Source organism: Pristiophorus japonicus, unplaced genomic scaffold (assembly GCF_044704955.1).
Source record: "Pristiophorus japonicus isolate sPriJap1 unplaced genomic scaffold, sPriJap1.hap1 HAP1_SCAFFOLD_313, whole genome shotgun sequence".
NCBI classification, from domain to species: domain Eukaryota; kingdom Metazoa; phylum Chordata; class Chondrichthyes; family Pristiophoridae; genus Pristiophorus; species Pristiophorus japonicus.
The window spans coordinates 413,896-431,508 of record NW_027252922.1 but is presented as its reverse complement, the minus strand read 5'-3'; the positions used below and the strand labels follow the sequence as shown (position 1 = coordinate 431,508).

The following is a 17,613-nucleotide window of genomic DNA, read 5'->3' as shown; positions in this document are numbered from 1 at the left end:
ATGGCACTTTACAATACACAATGTGGAGAGACATGATCGACGACATTAACCCCAGTAAATCTCCTATATTCCTTTTCCTGCTTTATATCAAAGGTGGTCGCTTGAACGAGGATGACTTGCTTCCACGAGTTCACAGGTGTTTCGATAAAGGACCCGATGTTCCAGTCCTGAACTCCAATTGAGTGGGTGGAAGATACCTGTGCCTGGATTTTAAAAAAAACCGTGTGGTGACCGTTGCACATCAGCCACCACACAGGCTTGACAGAGCCAGGCCTTTATCCAGAGGCAAGGATTAACCAGGACTGGAGACCTGCTCTGCTCTGCTGCACGGACCTGGTGCGCGCACATATCGCAGTGTGGGCTGACCCGTGCTACCACTGGGCCCCGTACCCTCATCTGTCGCACCTCCGCCACGATCTCTCGCCGCTCCTCCGCCATAAACGTTCACCGCATCTCGCCACAAACACTCACTACTCATCCGCCCCGACCTTCCCACCCCTCTGTACATGGGTCCTGCAAATGTTCCTGCCCACGCGCCAAAACGGCAACCAGGATTTTGATGACATCACCCAGTCGCCCATCTCAAAATCATTGCATACTTGGAGCAGCTCACGCTGGAGGTTGGAGTGGTCCAGCTCTTATACTTGCCGACCTGCAAGTTCTCTCGCAGGCTGGGGGCCACGATGTACCAGGCCCACCGCTCCAGCACTTATACTTGCCCACCCGGTTCTCTCGCATTTCTCAATCCAGATGAGTAAGGCCTAAACCGGCTTCCAGACCCTGGATTAAAAGATCGCTGATGTCCGTGTCTAGTCTGGAAGTCAGGAGTCTTTGCATTGGATAAGGGAGGGCTTGGGATGATCTTACTGAAGTATTCAAGATCCTTAGCCACAGAGAGAAGATAAACATCCAGAGGTTTAACACAGTCAGAGTCGACAACAAAGTAGCGATAGTCTCGAACTCAGAGTGGCGGGAAAATATAGCGGGGGGAGAGGGAAGGAGATAGGATGGTGGGGAAGGGGGGGAAGGAGATAGGATGGTGGGGGAGGGGTTGTGGAGCAGAGGGGCAAAGTCAAGGAGCAGCCAGCAGCGGGCAGGACAATTCCTACACCTCCCAGCCACAGAGAAACTGTTACACAGAGAATAAATAGAAAGAACCTGTTTTTATATCCGACCTTTCACGACCTCGGGACGTCCCGAAGATCTTTACAGACAATGAAGAGTTTTTAGTGTAGTCACTGTTGTAATTTAAGGAACACCACAACCAATTTGTGCACAGCAAGCTCCCACTAGCAGCAAAGTGATAATGACCAGATAACCAGTTTTCATGATGTTGGTTGATGGAATAAATATTGTCCAGGACACCGGACGGAACTAATTCCTTGCATCATTCCCTCTGGGGGCTTCCAGCAGTCCTTTTAAGGACCACAGGTTGGGCCATTCTACAGACTGTTCCACTGGGCGGGACTTGCACAGCTCACGCACCGACCAATGGAAGACCAAGATTGCACGGGGGTCCCATGTACATTCTGGGATCCGGTTTGCATAAACTAATGCGGCTTCCCCCATGTTTAGTGCGGAACGCTGGATTCCTATTTCGCGGCTGTGGCATAATTTCCCGGCGTCCCTTAGTGGGAACCACTGCGGGTGATCTTTGTCTCATTACTGCTCCGTTTACGGTGTAAATCCGGACAATAGTGAAACGTAAATCACTCCCAACTACTTTATGCAGAGGGTATGGGAAGTAATACATTGTGAGAAGTGGTTTGAGATATTTGTCAGGAACATTGGAAATGTAAGTTTCTCCTTCAGATGTAATTACAGTGTCTTTATTTCCATTGCATTCCTTATACTGGAAGCTGTCTTACCTGTGAAATATTTTATTCACAACACTACTTTCCTTGTGGCCTTTGGAAACAGCTGCCCCCCCCCCTGCTCTCTCTCCCCTCCCCCTGCTCTCCCCCTCCCCCACTCTCCCCTCCCTCTCCCACCTGCTCTTTCTTCCCCTCTTCTCTCTCTCTCCACCCCCCCACTTTCTCTCCCTCCTGCTCTCTCTCCCCCTCCTCCCCGCTCTCTGTCCCCCACTTTTCCTCCACCCGCGCTCTCCCCCCCCCGCCCCCCCAACCACCCGCTCTCTTTCCCCTCCCTTCCCCGCTCTCTCTCCGCCTCCCCCCACGCGAAGGCAGATTATCTTCTTAATGGCGACAGATTAGGAAAAGGGGAGTTGCAACGAGACCTGGGTGTCATGGTACATCAGTCATTGAAAGTTGGTATACAGGTACAGCAGGCGGTGAAGAAGGCAAATGGTATGTTGGCCTTCATAGCGAGTGGATTTGAGTATAGGAGCAGGGAGATCTTACTGCAGTTGTACAGGGCCTTAGTGAGGCCTCATCTGGAATATTGTGTTCAGTTTTGGTCTCCTAATCTGAGGAAGGATGTTCTTGCTATTGAGGGAGTGCAGCGAAGGTTCACCAGACTGATTCCAGGGATGGCAGGACTGACATATGAGGAGAGACTGGATCAACTGGGCCTTTATTCACTGGAGTTTAGAAGGATGAGAGGGGATCTCATAGAAATATATAAAATTCTGACGGGAGTGGACAGGTTAGATGCAGGAAGAATGTTCCCGATGCTGGGGAAGTCCAAAACCAGGGGACACAGTATAAGGATAAAGGGTAAGCCATTTAGGACTGAAATGAGGAGAAACTTCTTCACTCAGAGAGTTGTTAACCTGTGGAATTCTCTACCGCAGAGAGTTGTTGATGCCAGTTCATTGGATATATTCAAGAGGGAGTTAGATATGGCCCTTACAGCTGAAGGGATCAAGGGGTATGGAGAGAAAGCAGGAAAGGGGTACGGAGGTGAATAATCAGCCATGATCTTATTGAATGGTGGTGCAGGCTCGAAGGGCCGAATGGCCTACTCCTGCACCGAATTTCTATGTTTCTATCCCGCTCTCTCCAGTGGTTTTCGGGTCTTTATCTCCGGGCGCTGATTCGGGCCCGAAATCGATGTACATCGGCCCCAGGGTGTAAACCCTGGAGCAGTAGCTGATTCTATGATCACAACCCAGAGCCCGAGTGGGCACTTTAAACAGGAAAGTGTTTGAATAAATCACAGCAAGAAACTGAATCACTGACTGTTGTATTTTAACTTTCCCCAAGCTCCAGCCTCGATGACTCTGGATCCGAACACAGCGAATCCCCGGCTCATCCTGTCTGAGGACCGGACCAGTGTGAGACATGGAGACAAATGGCAGCCGCTCCCTGACACCCTGGAGAGGTTTGAACCCTGGGGCTGTGTCCTGGGATCAGAGGTGGAGGTGTGGAACAAGGTGGGGTCTGGGAGTGGTCAGAGAGTCTGCCGGGAGAAAAGGGTTATTCACCCCGAGCACAGAGACCGGATACTGGATTGTGGGGCTGGATCCAGGAAGAGGCTATTTTGCCGGCACCTCCCCCTCACTAACCCACCTCACCCAGAGTGTGAAGCCCCTGACGATCAGGGTGTACCTGGACTATGAGGGTGGACAGGTGTCATTTTACAATGCAGACAACTTGTCCCATCATGTCCCATCTCCACACTTTCACTGAGAGAATCTTTCCCTACTTCTCCCCGGGGCTGAATGATGGCGGGAAAAACTCCGCACCACTGACAATCTGTGGGGTTAAAAGTCACCAACAGGCCCATCCCAAAATTTCAACCTGCCACCTGCTGGCCGTTGGTCCCAGTCACAGGTGGTGCGGGGAGGGAGCTGGGGAGTGAGGGAGCGAGGGAGAGAAAGCGCGTGCGCGGAGGGGGGTGGGGGGACGAGGAAGAGAGAAGAAACAAATCGATGGTGAATTGTAGACGGGGAGTTACTGGGTGGAATGAGCTGTGTAACACAAGAATCCGGTGATCTTGCTGCCTGTAATGTTGCTCCACAGGCAGAAGGTGACACTACATGGCGGTGTTTGAGATGAATTAGTGCAACACCTCTTCTGGCAAGCCTGTTATTAAACTACACAACAGAAGCGACATTGATTTTTTTTTAAGCGAATTGGGGGCTTAACGACATCCCAGAGTCATGTACTAAACGTTTTTATTTTAAATTTGCACCTTACCCATCCCTGGAATTTAGAAGTTTAAGCCGTGATTTGATCGAAGTTTTCAAGATATTAAGAACCGAGAGTAAGCCTTTCCGCTGCGTGGGTTGTCTAGGACTAGGGGCATCGTCTAAAAATTATAGCCAGGCCTTTCAGGAGTGAAGTTAGAAAATACTTCGACACACAAAGGGTGGGAGAAGTTTGGAATTTTCTTCTGCAAACCACAATTGATGCAGCTTCAATTGTTAATTTTAAACCGGAGGTTGATGGATTTTGGTTAACCAAAGGGATTGTGGGATATGGGCCAAAGGCGGGTTTATGGAGACAGGTCACAGATCAGTCGTGATCTCATTGAATGGTGGGACAGGCTCCAGGGGCTGAATGGCCTCCTCCTGCTCCTATCCTGAACTAACAGGACTGATTTTAAGAGCCCCCGCGTGGTGTAACCGGAGCGATAGTTGCCTGGAAATGGCACAAAAGTTTACGCTGGTGCTTCAGCCATCGTCACCGTGGGTGGGGTCCTGAGATGGGCAGCGGGAACGCCTGCCTGTTTCAGGGGGGGAAACCTCATCAAACCGGGGTCCCGTGATGTACAGAGGACCCTGACTGCAATTCTGAGGTACAAATGGGCGGAGTGAGGGCACGTTGAGCGGCCGAACCAGCTGCTCTTCAAACACTCGCTGGAGGCCGCTTAGAAATATTTTTTATAAAATAGATCTCTTTCCTAAAAACAAACACATTCCTGACATCGTAACCATTATATTTCTGATTTACTTCATTTTGTTCACAAATATTTTCAACCTTCCCCGTGTTCCACTCCCTTCAAGGCCGCTCCTTCATCTTTGTCCATGAAAGTGTGAACATTTCATGTTGAAAGTCTCTTCTGTATTTTTTTCATTCGTTGCTGGCCAGCATTTATTGACCATCCCTAATTGCTCTCGAGAAGGGGGTGGTGAGCCACCTTCTTGAACCACTGCAGTCCGTGTGGTGAAGGTGCTCCCACAGGGATGCTAGGGAGGGAGTTCCAGGATTTTGACCCAGCGATGAAGGAACAGCTGATATATTTCCCAAGTGAGGATGGTGTGTAACGTGAAGGGGAACTTGCAGGTGAGGGTGTTCCCCTGCAACTGCTGCCCTTGTCCCTCTGGGTGGTAGAGGTCGCGGGTTTGGGAGTTGCTGCAGTGCAACGTGTAGATGGTACACACTGCAGCCACGGTACGCGGTGGTGGAGGGAGTGAATGTTGAAGGTGGTGGATGGGGTGCCAATCAAGCGGGATGCTTTGTCCTGGATGGTGTCGAGTTTCTTGAACTTTGTTGGAGCTACACTCATCCAGGAAAGTGGAGAGTATTCCATCACACTCCTGACTTATGCCTTTGAGATGGGGGAAAGGCTTTGGGGAGTCAGGAGGTGATTGAAAGTGATTTGACCAAATCAGTTGTGAATATACTCGTGCATTAATTCTCCAGTTTTAAACCATGAGAGAACCCAGTGGAACAGGTTAATGATTTAGATCACTGTTTTTGTTTACTAATGAATGAATTCTAATGGCCGATTGCTTCTAAAATAGTTGTGATTATTAGATTGTTGCATTATAAATCATGAATCAGACATCAAATGCTGCCATTTCATCTATTTTCTTATTTGAAGGGGTATGGATAATATTTACATTCTTTTACTCGTGTCTGGTATTCTTAAGATGTGCCCACTTATTGAGGGTTTTACGGGTTAAGTGAGAAACCAGGAAAGGCCCTCCGTACCAGGGTTGAGAATGTCCATTACATGTCTCCACACTCTATACTGGGTGGGTCCCTTAAATGCTCCCAGAGACAGGCTGCCTCCCGCTATGTTTGGCTGATATTTACATTATTAGTGAAGCGTACTATGAAATATTGAACAGCAGAAAATAAAACCGCTCTTCAATATCCTACTTTATAATGTTGTTCAGTTATTTTTGGAACGTGTCGTACCTCTGCTCCTCCGGCGGACTCTCCTGAAATAGACAGAAACACAAATGTTAACACACAGCAGACCGCTGGCAGTGCTCAAACAGACTAAACAAGGCTCGACTTTGCAGCATGAAAGAGCTAGAGAGTCAATAGTAAAGTGTGGAGCAACTCACTGATCTCAGCTGCCCAAAACCTGAAGTGATATGCTCCTCCTGTACCATGTGGGAACTCAGGGACACTTCCGGTGGTCCCTGACAACTACGTGTGCGGGAAGTGTATCCGCCTCCAGCTCCTGACGGACCGCGTTGCGGAATTGGAGCTGAGGGTGCATTCTCTCTGGAGCATCCACGATGCTGAGAATGACGTGAGTAGCACGTGTAGCGAGTTGGTCTTACCGCAGCTGAAGGGTCCACAGCCAGATAGGGAATGGAAGACCAACAGGAAGAGCAGTGCAAGGAAGGTAGTGCAGGGGTCACCTGCGGTCATCCCCCTGCAAAACAGATACACCACTTTGAGTACTGTTGTGGGCGATGACTTACCAGGGGAAGGCAGCAGCAGCCAAGTTCAAGGCGCCATGGCTGGCTCTGATGTACAGGAGGGCAGGAAAAAGAGTGGGAGAGCGATAGTGATAGGGGATTCAATTGCAAGGGGAATAGATCGGCGTTTCTGCGGCCACAACCGAGACTCCAGGATGGTATGTTGCCTCCTTGGTGCAAGGGTCAAGGATGTCTTGGAGCGGGTGCAGGACATTCTGAAAAGGGAGGGTGAACAGCCAGTTGTCGTGGTGCACATTGGTACCAACGATATAGGTAAAAAACGGGATGAGGTCCTATGAGACGAATTTAAGGAGCTAGGAGCTAAATTAAAAAGTAGGACCTCAAAAGTAGTAATCTCGGGATTGCTACCAGTGCCATGTGCTAGTCAGAGTCAGAATCGCAGGATAGCTCAGATGAATACGTGGCTTGAGCAGTGGTGCAGCAGGGAGAGATTCAAATTCCTGGGGCATTGGAACCGGTTCTGGGGGAGGTGGGACCAGTACAAACCGGACGGTCTGCACCTAGGCCGGACCGGAACCAATGTCCGAGGGGGAGTGTTTGCTAGTGCTGTTGGGGATGAGTTAAACTAATATGGCAGGGGGATGGGAACCAATGCAGGGAGACAGAGGGAAACAAAATGGAGACAGAAGCAAAAGACAGAAAGGAGATGAGTAAAAGTGGAGGGCAGAGAAACCCAAGGCTAAAAACAAAAAGGGCCACTTTACAGCAAAATTCTAAAGGGTCAAAGTATAATAAAAAGGCAAGCCTGAAAGCTCTGTGCCTCAATGCGAGGAGTATTCGGAATAAGGTGGATGAATTAACTGTGCAGATAGCAGTTAACGGATACGATGTGGTTGGCATCACAGAGACATGGCTCCAGGGTGACCAAGGCTGGGAACTCAACATCCAAGAGTATTCAACATTTAGGAAAGATGGACAGAAAGGAAAAGGAGGCGGGGTGGCATTGCTGGTTAAAGAGGAAATTAATGCAATTGTAAGAAAGGACATTAGCTTGGATGATGTGGAATCGGTATGGGTGGAGCTACGGAATACCAAGGGGCAGAAAACGCTAGTGTGAGTTGTGTACAGACCTCCAAACAGTAGTAGTGATGTTGGGGAGGGCATCAAACAGGAAATTAGGGGTGCATGCAATAAAGGTGCAGCAGTTATCATGAGTAACTTTAATATGCATATAGATTGGGCTAACCAAACTGGAAACAATACGGTGGAGGAGGATTTCCTGGAGTGCATAACAGATGGTTTTCAAGACCAATATGTCAAGGAACCAACTAAGGGGGAGGCCATCTTAGACTGGGTGTTGTGTAATGAGAGAGGATTAATTAACAATCTCGTTGTGCGAGGCCCCTTGGGGAAGAGTGACCATAATATGGTAGAATTCTACATTAGGATGGAGAAGGAAACAGTTAATTCAGAGACCATGGTCCAGAACTTAAAGAAGGGTAACTTTGAAGGAAAAAGGCGTGAATTGGCTAGGATAGATTGGCGAATGATACTTAAGGGGTTGACAGTGGATGGGCAATGGCAGACATTTAGAGACCGCATGGATGAACTACAACAATTGTACATCCCTGTCTGGCGTAAAAATAAAAAAGGGAAGGTGGCTCAACTGTGGCTATCAAGGGAAATCAGGGATAATATTAAAGCCAAGGAAGTGGCATACAAATTGGACAGAAATAGCAGCGAACCAGGGGACTGGGAGAAATTTAGAACTCAGCAGAGGAGGACAAAGCGTTTGATTAGGGCAGGGAAAATAGAGTATGAGAAGAAGCTTGCAGGGAACATTAAAATGGACTGCAAAAGCTTCTATAGATATGTAAAGAGAAAAAGGTTAGTAAAGACAAACGTAGGTCCCCTGCAGTCAGAATCAGGGGAAGTCATAACTGGGAACAAAGAAATGTCATACCAATTGAACAAGTACTTTGGTTCGGTATTCACTAAGGAGGACACTAACAACCTTCCGGATATAAAAGGGGTCAGAGGGTGTAGTAAGAAGGAGGAACTGAGGGAAATCCTTATTAGTCGGGAAATTGTGTTGGGGAAATTGATGGGATTGAAGGCCGATAAATCCCCAGGGCCGGATGGTCTGCATCCCAGAGTACTTAAGGAGGTGGCCTTGGAAATAGCGGATGTATTGATAGTCATTTTCCAACATTCCACAGACTCTGGATCAGTTCCTATGGAGTGGAGGGTAGCCAATGTAACCCCACTTTTTAAAAAGAGGGAGAGAGAAAACAGGAAATTATAGACCGGTCAGCCTGACATCGGTCGTGGGTAAAATGATGGAATCAATTATTAAGGATGTCATAGCAGCGCATTTGGAAAGAGGTGACATGATAGGTCCAAGTCAGCATGGATTTGTGAAAGGGAAATCATGCTTGACAAATCTTCTGGAATTTTTTGAGGATGTTTCCAGTAAAGTGGACAAGGGAGAACCAGTTGATGTGGTCACAGTCTAAGGATAAGGGGTAAGCTATTTAGGACAGAGGAGAAACTTCTTCACCCAGAGTGGTGAACCTGTGGAATTCTCTACCACAGAAAGTTGTTGAGGCCAATTCACTAAATATATTCAAAAAGGAGTTAGATGTAGTCCTTACTACTAGGGGCATCAAAGGGTATGGCGAGAAAGCAGGAATGGGGTACTGAATTTGCATGTTCAGCCATGAACTCATTGAAAGGCGATGTAGGCTCGAAGGGCCGAATGGCCTATTCTTGCACCTATTTTCTATATTTCTATGTTCGGGCCTTTGAGAGGAGCAGATGGGAACTAATGAAAGGAAACGGTTGGAAAGCTAATAAGCAAAGACCCGGGTTGGACAAATTGAGTCAGTTTAGTGAAGTGCATGGGCTGGTACTCAATATTGAGGGCGAGTCACTGGGGAGCTGGGACAGGGATTTTTGCAAACAGGTACAGGGGCAGCAAGAAACAGAAATAACTGCTGGGGGAAACTGAGCACATAAGATAATAGAGGATACACTGACGGCAGGAAGAATGCTTGTAAAGACACTGAGAAAGTCACCTTTCTTAAGGAAGGATATACTGGCTTTAGAGGGGGTACAGAGACAATTCACTCGGCTGATTCTGGAGATGAGGGGCTTACCTTATGATGATAGATTGAGTAGACTGGGTCTTTACTCGTTGGAGTTCAGAAGGATGAGGGATGATTTTATATAAACATTTAAAATAATGAAAGGGATAGAAAAGATAGACGCAGAGAGGTTGTTTTCGCTGGTCGGGGAGACTAGAACTAGGGGGCACAGCCTCAAAATATGGGGGAGCCAATTTAAAACCGAGTTGAGAAGGAATTTCTTCTCCCAGAGGGTTGTGAATCTGTGGAATTCTCTGCCCAAGGAAGCAGTTGAGGCTAGCTCATTGAATGTATTCAAATCACAGATAGATAGATTTTTAACCAATAAGGGAATTAAGGGTTACGGGGAGCGGGTGGGTAAGTGGAGCTGAGTCCACGGCCAGATCAGCCATGATCTTGTTGAATGGCGGAGCAGGCTCGAGGGGCTAGATGGCCTACTCCTGTTCCTAATTCTTGTGTTCTTATGTTCTTACAACAATGTGCAGATATTGGAACATAGGAACAGGAGTAGGCCATTCAGCCCCTCGAGACTGTTCCACCATTTAATTAGATCAAGCACTAACTCCGAATGCAGAAGACCAAGTAATGGAGGAACAAGTAGTTCAGAAGCCAGAGAACATAGTTAGGACAAAGATGCAGTTCATAGAATCATAGAAATTTACAGCAGGGCAGGAGGCCATTTCGGCCCATTGTGTCCGTGCCGGCCGACGAAGAGTTATCCGGCCTAATCCCACTTTCCAGCTCTTGGTCCTAGCCCTGTAGGTTATGGCACTTCAAGTGTACATTCAAGTACATTTTAGTAGTGGTGAGGTTTTCTGCCTCTACCAACCTTTCGGTAAGTGAGTTCCATACCCCAACCACCCTCTGGGTGAAAATATTTCCCCTCAAATACCCGCTCAACCTCCTACCAATTACTTTAAATCTATGCCCCCTGCTTGTTGACCCCACTGCTTTGGGAAATAGGTCCTTCCTATTCACTCAGGTCTCTCCTCAGCCTCCTCTTTGCCAAAGAATAAACAATCTCAGCCTATCCAGTCTTTCCTCAAAGCTAAAATTCTCCAGTCCAGGCAACATCCTCATAAATCCCGCCTGGTAGAAACATAGAAACATAGAAAATAGGTGCAGGAGTAGGCCATTCGGCCCTTCTAGCCTGCACCGCCATTCAATGAGTTCATGGCTGAACATGCAACTTCAGTACCCCATTCCTGCTTTCTCACCATACCCCTTGATACTGTAAAGCCCATGTGTGTCTCAGTGTCATCTCCTGTACATGTACAGTATACAGCGGGCAAAGGAACAATTCACTCCCCTCTGCTACTGTACAGCCCACGTGTCTCAATGTCAGCTCCTCTACACTGCTCAGTGTCCCACCATTTAATGTGTATTCCCTCGCCTTGTTAGCCCTCCCCAAATGCATGACCTCACACTTCTGCGGATTGAATTCTATTTGCCACTGTTCTGCCCACGTGACCAGTTCACTGATATCTTCCTGCAGTCTGTTAATGTGCAGGGAGATTCTGACTGTAGGGAGGTGGGTGGTGATGAGTGCGGTAATGATGATGAGTTGGTTACCCAGGGATAGGTCTGTGCACATTGAAGATAAATGACAAAAGGTACTGGAGGAGCAGGGGAGGCTAAATGACAATGTATGAAATCCTGTAAGGGCTCTGAACCATCCCATGCAAGGATGGCCGAGAAAATCAAGGCAATTCCCTGTGTTATACTTCCTGTTTTTGGTGACAAAGATGTTTGCAAAGAAAATCGCAAATTATGTCAATCTGCTGCGAAAATAATACTGGGACATAAATGGCGCTGTTCCTGTGACAAAAAATGGGAGAGAGCTGACCAAATAAAAACCATGGAACTGGTCAGGAACATTGAAGTAGCTGCAAGAAGCATTTACATTGGAGGAGGGAGAAGGCCAGGAGGAAAGGTGATCCACATGACATTGATTACAGAGTGGAATCTGGACAGCAGGTGGGTGATATACAAGAACCAGGTAACATTAACAAGGGTAAACTAGGGGCCAAAAGATGGAACATCTATAGTAAGCTGTATAGACGTGAATGCTGAATGCATTCGGGATCAGCAATTCCAAAACACGAGACTACTGCAGCACTCGGGAACTCCAGTGTTGTGGGAATATTATAAACATGGCTGACTGCAGAGGATGGTGCACAGGGACAGGAGGAGCCTGTTCCACCAGTTAGATCATGGCTGATATGTACCTCAACTGCATTTACCCACTTCTGCTCCATATCCTTTGATGCCCTTAACCAACAACAATCTACCCATCTCAGTCTGGAAAATGTTGAATTGTTTGATCCGAGCATTCAGTCTTTTGAGGGAGGGAGTTCCAGATTTCCACAACTCTGAATGAATTTTTAAAAAAGTATTCAGGCACAGCAAAATAGACAGTAAGGATGTGATGTGGGCCTGGATGGCAAAGACATCGAGGAGATTAAAGCTGTTGATCCTGTGAAAGAGCTGTCCAATTTATTCCCCCACCCAATCCTTTCCCCATAACCCTGAAAATTAGTTCTCTCCAGCTACATGTCCCATTGCCCTTTGAACGTCCCGATGGAATCTGCTTCTACCGCCCTTTCAGGTTCCAAATCTGAAAACATATCTCCACATTTCCCCTCTAGTTCTCTTGCCAATTATTTTAGATCTGTGACCTCGGGCTACCGATCCGGTTGTCAGAAGAAACAGTTTCTCCCGTTTGCTCAATCAAAACCCCCTCAGAATTTTGAATACCTCCATTAGGTGTCCCCTTGACCTTTGCTGCTCCAAGGAGAACAATCCCAGCTTCTGCTATCTCTCCACTTTACTGAAGTCCCTCATCCTACTCTCATCCCAATAAACCTCCTCCTTACTCTCTCCAAGACCTTGACATCCTTCCTCAAGTGTGGTTCCCAGAATTCTACACAATACTCCAGCTGCAGCCTAACCAGTGATATGTAAAGGTTCAGCATGACTTCCTTGTATTGAATTCAATGCCCCCGTTTACAAAGCCAAGTATCCCACAAGCTTTCTTCACTGTCTTATCAACTTGCCCTGCCACCTTCAAAGATTTGTGAACATTTACCCCAGTTCCTTCTGTTCCTGCACAACCCTCAAAATAGCACCATTTAGATTATACTACCTCTCCATGTTGTTCTTCCCAAAGTGCATCACCTCACACTCAGCCACGTTAAACTGCACCTGCCATGTGTCTGCCCATTTCTCCAGTCTGTCTTTGTCCTCCTGAAGTCTGCTTCTATGCTGCTCACTATTCACTACGTTGCCAAGTTTTGACTCGTCTGCAAACTTCAAAATTGTGCTTTCTATCCCGAGGTTCAGGTTATTTATCTACAGCAAGGAAAGCTTATTGTGAATTGTCTCAGATTTCTCACAGATTTGTCTCCATTCTGAATAAAATATCATCCTTTTCCTCATTCAGTTCTTCGACTAAATTCTGTTCCTTTTCATCCAAAATATTGCGCAATGTGGAAAATTCAGAGTCGATGAGGTTCTGCGATTGATTCGACTGTTGCTGTGAAGACAAAAAAAGTTTGTTAAAGAAGAAAACAAAACTATTGCAGGTCACCAGCACATTGATTACAATGCTTAATAACCACCAAGCCACGCTGCTGAAAATGCACAGGGAAAGAGTTCTGTTAGCCAGGCATGGGGTGCATAACACGCTCCCCGTACAGGCACAGCCCACATCGGCCTACTGAGAATTCACCTTCATTTCGGAGCTGCTCTCTTGCTGCTTAAACTCAAAATCATGAGATTTCCTTCTGCCTCAGAGAATGTAGGATTGAGTTCATTTTCACCTGCAATTTAAATTAAATGAGGTCTGAAGTTAGTTGGCAAAAAATCCAGGGAGGAAATGAGGGGAAACATTTTTACACAGCGAGTTAAGGTGATCTGGAGTACACTGCCTGAAAGGGAGGTGGAAGCAGATTCAATCGTAACTTTCAAATGGGAATTGGATAAATAGTTGACTAGGAGACATTCACAGGGCTCTGGGGAAAGAGCAGAGGAGTGAGACTAATGGGACAGCTCTTTCAAAGAGCCAGCACAGGCACGATGGGCAGAATGGCCTCCAGTGCTGTGTGTTTCTATGATTCTAGGTGCTGACAGCAGAGTCAGGGTTCTGCTACAATTAGGATTAAATGTGAATTTTAAAATAAATTCTTAGCTGGACCAACTGTTTTAACTTCACTTCATAATGGTTGCAGCTGGTGCAAAGCTGAAGTGGAGTCAAACTCTCTCCTGGCCCACGGTCAATGGAAACTATTGGTCTTCAGAGTTACTCTGCACATCTCCCCTCGCCATCAATCTCAAACTGCTTTGCATCAACACAGAGTATGTGACATGACTGTCCCAATCACACTGAGCCAGGACATACTGAGTTAAGACATGCAGAATCAGCTGAACTATGAACAGAAGTACTGAGCTTTCTATACTTCAACAACATTAGATGCACCGTAAGATTCCTGCCCTCCTCCAGCTCACAAGATATCCTGAAATTTAAATAAAATGCAAAGTCTGGCAACACCATGTTTCCTATTGGGAAGGAGAGAGCAGGGGAGTTCACCTCAGTGTCCTGGGTCAATCCTTCAACCAACATCACTAAAACAGATGAGCTGGGCATTGTCACAGTGCTGTTTGCAGGATCTTGCTGTGCGCAAATTGGCTGTTGCGTTTCCTACTTTACAACACCGACTACACCTCAAAAGTACTTCATTGGCTGTAAAGCACTTTGGGATGCCCTGAGCTCGTGAAAGGCGCTATATAAATGCAAGTCTTTCTTTCTTTCTACGGGATCAACACACGCCATTATTGCAGCATGACATGCCCTCTGCTAGAAACTGTCAGACACAAGTCAGCGACAGTGTGTGACTGAGATAGTTCTGATACAGCATCATTTCCTGTTGTTGCTGATTCAATCATTTCTTGCCCATACTCCCAGCTATGAGCAGATTCTTCACACTAAAGTCTAATTTAAGAACACACATACACACCTTACAATAGATGACAGCCCCCTCAAAAAAAACAGAAGATACCATGCACAGATGGTCTTTAATCCATGACTAAGATTACCCACCATTATATTATGGGAATTATTTGCATCCATCCTCTGCCTCACCATTCCTCCTCCTCATCCCATCCCCCTTCCTCTCCCCCTCCTCATCCCATCCCCCTTCCTCTCCCACTCCTCATCATATCCCCCATCCTCTCCCTCTCCTCATCCCATCCCCCTTCCTCTCCCCCCCTCCTCTCCCCCCTCCCCAATGCACATTGGGCCCATACTCTCTGGAGTTAAGAAGAGGTGTGATCTCATTGAAACACAAGATTCTGAGGGGGACTGACAGGGTAGATGCTGAGAGGTTGTTTCCCCTGTCTGGAGAGTCTAGAACTAGGGGACATAGTCTCAGGATAAACGGTCGGTCATTTAAGACCGAGATGAGGAGGAATTTCTTCACTGAGAGGGATGTGAATCTTTGAAATGCTCTAACCCAAAGGGCTATGGATGCTGAGTCTCTGAGTATATTTAAGGCTGAGATCGATAGATTTTTGGACTCTGGGGGAAATCAAGGGATATGGGGATTGGGTGGGAAAGTAGAGTTAAGGTCGAAGATTAACCATGATCTTATTGAACGGGGGAGCAGGCTTGAATGGTAAGGGGGGGTGGAGGGGACCCTGATAATAAAGGATGACAAAGAATAATAAAGAACTTAGTTTCCCCTCAATTGCATCTGTGCTATTCTCCTCAACAACTCCATGCAGCAGCAAATTCCACATTCTCAACATTCTCTGGGTAAAGAAGTCATCCTCTTAAAACTGTGCCTTCATATAGTGTGACAGGAGGGAGATAATTGCACCAAGACCTGCCCCCAACTCCTCCGGTCTATTTTTCTGTATTACCAATTTGGGTTTTTTTAAGACTCAGAAGGTTATGGGTTTAAGTCCTGCTCCAGAACCTTGAGCACAAAATCTAGGCTGACACACCAATGCAGTGCTGAGGGTGCGCTGCACTGTCGGAGGTGCCATCTTTCGGATGAAATCTTAAACCGAGCCCCCGTCTACCCCCTCAGGTGGATGTAAAAGATCTCACGGCACTATTTTGAAGAGCAGGGGAAGTTATCCACAATGTCCCTGGCCAATATTTATCCCTCAACCAACATCAACAAAACCATATTATTTGGTCGCTAACACATTGCTGCTGGTGGGAGCTTGCCGTGTGCAGATTGACGGCCACGTTTCCTACATTACAACCACAAGTACACTTCAAAAGTAGTTCCAGATCACAACAACTCGCTGTGTTTAAAACAAAGTTTCATTTCACCCCGCTTCTTAAATCGGTGTCAACACTGAGCCACGTGAGGAGATATTAAGACAGGTGACCAAAAGCTGGTAAAAGAGGCAGGTTTTAAGGAGCGCTTTAAAGGAGAGGGGTAGAGAGGCGGAGAGGTTTAGGGAGAGAATCCAGAGCTCAGGGCCCAGGCAGCTGCGGTTTGTGAATTTAAAAATGATCCGCTATATGGTGCCCACTCCAAATAACAGACTTGGCAGGTCCGGAATTAGGTGCATTACCTTCCAATAGATGAAACATTTGATCTGTGCCCTCTGCAGCACATCCTGTACCCAGCAGCCAGGCCTGTGGCTCACTCACTGGGCAGCAGACCCTGTCATTGCAAACACTATTTCAATGTGTTTCCCCTCTGTAACAATCCACAACAACATTCAACACATTATATATAGTACAGACTGGAGCAAACACATCCCCCTCCTCAATCCCCCCTCCCCTCATCCCAGCCCTCACCCCCCGGGTATAAAACCAGGCGGCCGCTCCCACCGGCTCCAACTCACCGACACAAGGGCCCAGCGCCGCGTCACTGGCGCCCGGCCCAAACACACTGCCCGAGCTCCGAGTCCCACTGAGGCCTGGGTCCGGACCCGCCTCCCTCACTCTGAGTGACAGGCGCTCCGGCCAATCCGCTTCCCCCGGGAGAGCCCCGCCCCGCAAACCCGCCTCCCTCACTCTGAGTGACAGGCACTCCGGCCAATCCGCTCCCCCCCGGAGCTCCTCACCGAGCCGCCCCTGGCCAATCAGCGCCGCCGGGAGGCTGGGTTTGCGGCCATGATTTGGGTTGAGCGAGGCTCGCGCTCGGAGCTTGGCGGTTGGGTTGAAATATTTGAATGTTTAACGGGCGGTGACCTTTGCCCCTGTGTTCCACTCCAGGACATTGTGACGTATTTACTGAGGCGGCCGAGAGCTCGGGCCTTACACTAAACATCCGTAAGACAAAGGTCCTCCAGCAGCCTGTCCCCGCCGCACAGCACTGCCCCCCAGTCAGCAAGCTCCACGGCGCGGCCCTGGACACCGGGGACCATTCCCCAAACCTCGGGAGTCTCTTATCAACAAGGGCAGGCATTGATCACCAGATCCAACACCGCCTCCAGTGCGCCAGTGCAGCCTTCGGCCGCCTGAGGAAAAGAGTGTTTGAAGACCAGGCCCTCAAACCTACCACCGAGCTCATGGTCTACAGGGCTGTAGTAATAGCCGCCCTCCTGTATGGCTCAGAGACATGGACCATGTACAGCAGACAGCTCAAGTCGCTGGAGAAATACCACCAACGATGTCTCCGCAAGATCCTGCAAATCCCCTGGGAGGACAGACGCACCAACGTTAGCGTCCTCGACCAGGCCAACATCCCCAGCATTGAAGCACTGACCGCACTCGACCAGCTCCGCTGGGCAGGCCACATTGTCCGCATGCCCGACACGGGACTCCCAAAGTAAGCGCTCTACGCTGAGCTCCGTCACGGCAAACGAGCCAAAAGTGGGCAGAGGAAACATTACAAGGACACCCTCAAAGCCTCCCTGATAAAGTGCAACATCCCCACTGACACCTGGGAGTCCCTGGCCAAAGACCGCCCTAAGTGG

General features: G+C 48.0%; 1 protein-coding gene across 1 annotated transcript in view; it reads left to right on the top strand.

Moving 5' to 3' along the window:
- LOC139249438 (zinc finger protein 271-like) overlaps positions 1-17,613 on the top strand; it is a 210,979-nt gene that overhangs the window by 68,790 nt on the left and 124,576 nt on the right. The gene's annotated exons all lie outside the window — the stretch shown is intronic.